Source organism: Aptenodytes forsteri, unplaced genomic scaffold, assembly GCF_000699145.1.
Source record: "Aptenodytes forsteri isolate BGI_AS27 unplaced genomic scaffold, ASM69914v1 Scaffold62, whole genome shotgun sequence".
NCBI classification, from domain to species: domain Eukaryota; kingdom Metazoa; phylum Chordata; class Aves; order Sphenisciformes; family Spheniscidae; genus Aptenodytes; species Aptenodytes forsteri.
Genome location: NW_008794595.1, coordinates 995,062 through 1,002,667, shown reverse-complemented (window position 1 = coordinate 1,002,667; position 7,606 = coordinate 995,062).

Here is a 7,606-nt window from a genome sequence, read left to right as displayed (position 1 = left end):
TGTGGCAGGGGAGGTTTAGATTGGATGTAAGGAAAAATTTCTTTACTGAAAGAGTGGTGAAACATTGGATCAGGCTGCCCAGGGAAGTGGTGGAGTCCCCATCCCTGGAGGTATTTAAAAGACGAGTAGATGAGGCACTTAGGGACATGGTTTAGGACATGGTGGTCTTGGGTTGACAGTTGGACTCAATGATCTTAGAGGTCTTTTCCAACCTCAATGATTCTATGATTCTATGATTCTATGACATGTTAAGTCTGAACCATAAGCAAGGGAAGAAGAAGCAAGAAGATAGGGCTGGACCTAACTGGAGACCAGTCATCTCAAGATTGCTATTATAAGAAAGTAGAGAATGAACAAGGAATAAAATAAGAGGAAAGTTTAAACATCAGGATGCACAGGTTTAACATAAGAACTGTCCGATATAAGCAGAGTTGGATCTTGCATAGGAAATAAAACAAAAAATGAACAGTTATTTAGCCATTTGAATTAAAAAAGAACAAAAAAGAGTAGTAGCATTGAATCTATATTGGAAAAAAAAAAATCTAAATCTGTCCCACAAACTAAATTAACATCTTGCTTCAGTTTTTAATAGGTGTGTTAATGCTGAATGTGAAAAAGATGACAGGATCACTAATGAATTAAGAAAACACAAAAGAAAATTCAAGCACCTGAAGCAGAAGCAAAGCTCTAGCAGTTTAATGAACTAAAATCAAATCAGATTGCATGATGTCATTGTAGAAATCTGAAAGAGCTACCATATGAAGTTGCAAGATCTTGTATTAAATCTTTTAAATAAATCTATTAAGTCACAACTCTACCATTTTAATGCAAAATAGAAAATGTAATTTCTTAATTTGAGAAAAGCAATGAAAATAGTCAAGGCACTGTTATAGAGTCTCCCTGACTTGATTCCCATTTTATGCAAGGCATTAGAATGAAATGTAGTAAGGGAAGGAACTTAAGCAGCAAGGTTTATAACTACTTAGCTCCTCACAGAGGTCACACCACTGTGTGGTTGTGTATCACTGTTGTGTTTGGAAGCCATAATAACTCATTCACATGGAATTAATCTGAGTGGTTGTGGTGGGTTAACCTTGGCTGGCTGCCAGATGCCCACCCAGCTGCTCTCTCACTCCCCCTCCTCAGCAGGACAGAGGGGAGAGAATAAGATGGAAAAGCTCATGGGTCAAGATAAAGACAGGAATATCAGTTACCAATTACTGTCATAGTCAAAACACACTGACTTGGGGAAAATTAATCTAATTTATTGCTAATTAAAAATAGAGTTGGGTGGTGGGGAACAAAGACAAAACTAAAAATGCCTCCTGCATCCCACCCCCTTCTTTCCAGGCTCAGCTTCACTCCTTCATTCCCAACTCTTTTACCTCCTCCCCCCTGCTACTCCAAGTGGTGCAGGTGGGATGGGGGATGGCAGTTGCAGTCAGTGCATAACAGTTCCTCCCTGCCAACACCTCGCCATGTAAACCCTATACAATTGTTTGTGTCTATTTTTAAAAATCTATCAAGTTCCTATGGCTACTTTAATTTAGCCATGTTGAGTAGCATACACATATTTAGTTCTACGTAATATCATAAGCGTATACTCAAGATGTATCTTCCAGGAAAAAATAATCATGAAAAACAATGTATGTATGATATAAATTAATATTTTCTTCAACAATTAGTATTTCAAAGAGTTTGTAGGTTTTCTAGTTTGTTTTCTTTCTTTAATAGGAACAAATATTCTCTGAGTGGTGGATTTGTTGATGGTAGTGGTAGTAGGGTGACTGATCAGATTCCTTGATTTTTTTTAATTCACTATTCGAGGGGAATAAAGGGTTAGGCCTTTAGTTATCTGTGACAGGCTCATTAAACTGATTTGAAAAATGCAATAATGCTCTAAACGGACATCTGAGATTTCTGAGTTGCCGAGTTTTGTACCAGATTGATAAGACACCACTTCAGTGCTACGTTTTGTGATGTTTTCATATTAGAATAGTTGTGTTCAAGTGCTGGAGTCTGAAATAATATTTAAATAATAGATAAGGTGTAGATATTGTTGCAAACTTCCTTGCCTTGCCTCAGTAATGTTACTTTACTGTCAGACTAGGAGGATATCTTCTAATCATTCTAAATTAGCTACTCTTTCATGTGCTTTCTATTGATGTCTTCCACTAAGACTATAACTAATATAACCTCTTTTATATTAAGAGGAGTTAGACTAGCAGCATGTTGCATGTTTAGTGGTCATCCTTAAAATACCTGTATTCGTCACTGAAGAGAACCTGACTACCCCATGTTTTTTTGCAGTGTCCCACATTTATAACAGTAAATATCTAAAGATAGAGAAATCAAGTCAAATTTGGTGCTGCAGTAAATATTGTTACTTTTTAAAAGCCAATATTGTTGCCATTTTGTTGTTTGTTTTGTTGCTGTTTAAGAGAAACTCTTCTTGTTGCAAACATACCGTTCTGCAAATATTTCTTTCCTTTACTGTGCAGTGCCTTATTTTGTTAAGCCTTGCAGGAAAGACTGTAAAATTCTGTGCACAGGGACTTTGTCTTTCCAGATTTTTGTGAAACACATTACATACCTTAAGCATTGTACAAAGATAATAAACACTGCCCTAGCTAAAAATAGGAAGATCCCAGAGAACAGTTTTAATCTTCTAAAACATCTAAGGAATGAAAGATTTGCTCACCCCTCAACCTAAAAAAAAAAAAAAGAAAAAGTACCTTCAGAGGTTGTAAGTATGTTTGAATACTGAAAACAAATATCATCTTTCTTTATTAAATTGTCCTGATTGATGATAATAGTAAATAATTTTTGAGTCATCTGAGAAGAAATAATAAAAGTGAGTTGACAACAAACACTTGAGAACTGCTGAGGCTGCATTTTAAACACTGATAAGTACTGTACTGGATTAGTATCAGCCTTGGAAAAATGTATTCATACAGAGGAAAAATTGTTAAATTGTTTATTTCATCACTAGATTTTTGTTTCAGTAACCTTTCTTTCTGTTCTACTGTGGGTGTACACAAGTTTTGTTGGCATGGTTTAGAAGGCTAACCATTGGTTATGAAAAAGCTCAATAAATCAATAGCAATTGTTATGATAACAAGAAGTGGGACACCGTGGAATGGCAGTTGTAGCATTATGCATGAGTAGAGCCATGACTTGTTTGGGTCTATTAAGCTAGTATTTATCTATGATTACATAGGGAATTTAGTCATAGAGATGGAAGCTGGCAATTATGATCTAATAATCAACTTACTATTCCATAAAGATATAATAAAGGTAAAAAAAAATCAATCTATATCTTTGCACAGTTACAAATAGCTCTACAAACAATACTGATGCGTCTTTTTCATTTGTCACGTAAAAAATGAAACTGTATAATATAGATCAATGTATAGTAATAGGGCAGTGGTATGAGAATATGAAGCAAGCTCAGTACTCCTGAAATATATTAAACTGAATTCCAGGTAGAATGAAGGCATATTTTTCAAGTAATAGTTAGTTGACACTTCTGCTTACAGTCCTATCAACTACCTCTGAAGACACCTCCTACGATTAGGAAAGGAGAGGTCATCCTCCAGGACAGTTCCTGGTAGTCTTGAGGTTGCCTTTTGAGCTGCTGGAAATATTTGAGATATCTGTTGTTTATGAACGAGACCATGTACACCAAATCACTACATGGGTGCTACCCAACCCTCCACATATGTGTGAGAGTACTTTTCAGTTATTGCGTTAAAGTATCCTAATGAATCTGTTACACTTAAATCCTGGTCAAAGTGATATGGACTGTTCAGTTGTCTCTTCTTGGGCAAAAGAACACAGAATGGTTTTGCTTCTACTGTAAAAAGGTTTACTAGTAAAAGTAGATATTTATGTACCAGAGATGAACTGTTTTCCTGTAATTTATCTTTAGATATGTGTGAAGTAAACTGATAGGTCTTTAATTACTAAGGAGAAAGTTTTGGGATAAACTTAAACATTTATCTGACTCAGACTTTTTAATAATTACTATTGTGCATTGCCATTCATTAAAGTAATATCAATGAAATGTTTCTTCCGGAAGAAGATTGATCTGAAAACTCCATAAAACCTATCCATGTATCTGGCTTTAAACGTATTTACAAAATCACATAGTGTGATTTCGTGTAACTGCTGTTCACAAAATCCCAGAAAGCTACAAATAGGTTGCATTCAATGAAACTTAGGACATAACTCTAAACAGATAGAAAAGAATGGGTTTTTTGCACAGCAGGTAATGAACTTCAGAACCTCCTGCCACAGGTGGTTGTGGTGGCAGAGAGATCCAGCAGATGCAAATAGAGATTAAACAAATGCATGGACAACGGATCTGTGAGAAGGTAGTAAGATATTGGCTAGGGATACACAACAACTAATGCAGCAACTGTGGATGCTGGAAAACTCTGAGGGAAATGCACTGCAGAGAGCAACAAGGTTTGTGCTCTTTACCTAAAAAGGCTCTTGTATAGCCACTGTTGGAAATTAATACTTACTAAATTAATTAAAATTAATACAGGGCACTTCGTGCATTCTTAGCCACTTGTTCTTATATTTCATAACTGATAGGCATGTCTGTCCTTGCCCAGTTTTAAAGTAAACGAACTTGTTATTCTTGTCTCTAACTGGACTTTAAACTCTCATGGATCTTTGGCCTTTGGCCTCCTCCTCTGGGCCTTTTGGACCTTGCCTAAGCCTTGAGGCCCCAGTTCTGATGTGGGGACACTTCAAAAATTTGCGGAAAATGCAGTCCAGTCCCTCCATCTTTTCCCCTCAAACCTCTTACATTTTGCAATTTGTCAGGAATCTAGGCTTCACAGACATGGAAGGTATGCACAGAGATACAAATAGTAAAAGAGAGAAAACTTGTTTTGCAAAGACACTCTCTGGTGTCAAAGAGAGCCTTTCCATAAATTTTATTTTTGAAAGAGGTTTCCAGACCTCATTTTGTCATTATTTATGAAAAATGTAATCATGGAGAAAAGGGAGAAAATTTCTGCATTTCCTCCTTTCCCCTATTTTTCACATAATCTAAGGTTAATTCTTTTGCATCTTCATCTCATTTTAGAGTAAATTTTCAGAAGTTACCTGCCACCTGCTAAGACCTGCAGTATCACAAGGCAATTTGGAGGGTAAATTAGAATACAAACAAAGGCATTGTTGAAGACCTTTTTATGCATAAAAACAATCTGGCAAAAGAAAATTTTAAGTCTTGGAAAGATTTCATGTGAAAAGTAAGGAGTAGAAAGGAGGGCAGAGACCATAATGTCATTTCAGTAACATGCCACAGTACCATCATTACTTTCCACCCACCATTAAACTCTTTTTCTCCCTGCTGGATATAATCAGCCTTGTGGTTGCACTGTCTAGTAAGGTGGAGAGAAACCTGCCACACATAAAAAACCTTGTATCCAACTTGTCACTTAACTTCTTTCTGTACCTTCCTAGAGAGACCTTAATTCTCTGCTTCTTTTGTGTGTGCACTGAAAGTCATAAGGCCTAATCATACTCCAGAGGCACATAAAGCATTCCCAATTTTCTTTGCAGACTGTTTAGGTTGAGAATGTGTACAGATTTTGCAGAGCTTTTTGCATCGAGATCATCAATGAAAAGATTGACCCTACCACTAATTTCTGCAGAACTCCTTTCAGCGCAATACCCTTCCTTTTAGAACAGTTCATCTTCTATTTGCTTGTTTTCTAACCACCTATTTCCAACTTACAAATCCTGTACTAACTCCCATCCTTACCATCTTAACAAATAATTTTGAAAGTGGCACTGTACCAAAAGCTATTCTGAAGTCATGACAGATTAGATCTACTGCATTTCCCTTGTCTGGAGAATCAGTTATCTTATCAAGAAAGCTATTGGGTTAGTCTGGCATGATCTGCCTTTGGTGAACCCAAGATGCATTTTATCCCATTTTCCATCTACTTCCTTTCCTAGTTATTAATAGAAAGTTACATTGGACATGATGTGCACTTCAATTAGTTTCAGTTAAGTCTCACACCTTGAAGTACACCTAAGAATATATCTGCTGATAATGTAAATATACAGTGTATTTCTTTGACTATAATAAATTATACTTGAATATGACAGATTGCTGGTGACTCGTTACATGCATTTACACAATATGATGCTGTTACTGAAGAAATATGAAGCCTTAACACTACCATAAAATAGACAAATATATGTGAATTTGAAAGAAAATACTTTATTGTGTTAATGAAAGACTGCTTGCTTGTGCATGTTAAGACCTCAAAATAAAGAATTAAATTGCTCATGTTCACCTGACTATGTCTTTTCCCTGTTTTGAAGTGCTTACTCATGCTTACTGCAACATTCTTTAATCAAATAACTATATAGAAAAGTTTGTTTGTTTCTTTCAAACATTTTTTTCATGATTTTGGAAGTGAGGAGGGTGATTCAAGTACCAAAGCATAGTTGCCTCATGACATTTTAGACTCTCTAGGGTACCCTGGCTGGCCTTTAGCAGCCATTCTGAAATGTGCAGAGGCCCATAGGTCTCATGTCATATCTACTAGGTTGTGTGCGTGCCCTCGCTGCCACAGTGAGCCTGTTTGTTTAGCCACCAGAATCATTCCAGAAACATGGCACATTCCAAATAAATTATAAAAAGAAAAAAGATTATCATTAAAACAACATAGTCACATGTACTGCTAATACTTGGTATACAAACCTTTAGAACAGGCATTGTTATAGGTCAAGTAATGGAAATTGGCATATAAATTGTTTGTTTATTTCTGAAAGCTCTCATATTAATTTTTAACATCCTCTTAAAGAAGGTACTGAGAAACTCTGATCTATTTGCAATGGGTAACACAGCAACAGCTGCCATTTTATTGCTATTATGCTATCACCCTGATAAAAACAACAAGAAATTTAAAAAAAAACAAATATGAAATAAAATAAATATTCCTAAAATCCTGTCAGACTTGAAAAACAAAGGACCTCCATTTGGGAAAAGCTGTATGCCACGTTTGAATGATTCATTTTTGGGTATTAATAGCAAAGCCATCCATGTCAATCTCAATTGCCATTACAGGGTACAAAGTAGAAAGCATTGTAATTAGGAATGAGATCTGTGGTAGCCGCATTCCGGATAATTTTGGAAGAGAATGTACATTTAATTTTATGCCTGTACTTTATCCCTTTATTATATGCAATGCTTAAGTGCCCATTTTAAATAGCATTATTTTTCTGAACAGAAGTCTTACTATTTTACATCGAGCCAAATCTTCAGATGCTCTGAATACATCTAATTTTCCTAAAATCAGGGGAGCTACATTCACCTTAAAAGTCCCTTTGGTCTGGAAACAAACAAACAAACAAACTTTTTTTTCAGTCTCTTTTATTTATATTTGCACTATAAATAAAATAATTGCAAATAGGCTGTTCCATAATAAATTTGAAACTGGTCAGTTATATCCATGATATTATTAAGTTTTGAGTCCTTTTTTATTCCTTTTCCTCCCCTTCCCTTCCCTTCCCTTCGACACATTTTCATTTGAAAAACACAGAATGTTCTTACTTCTAGCAAAAAACTGGACTT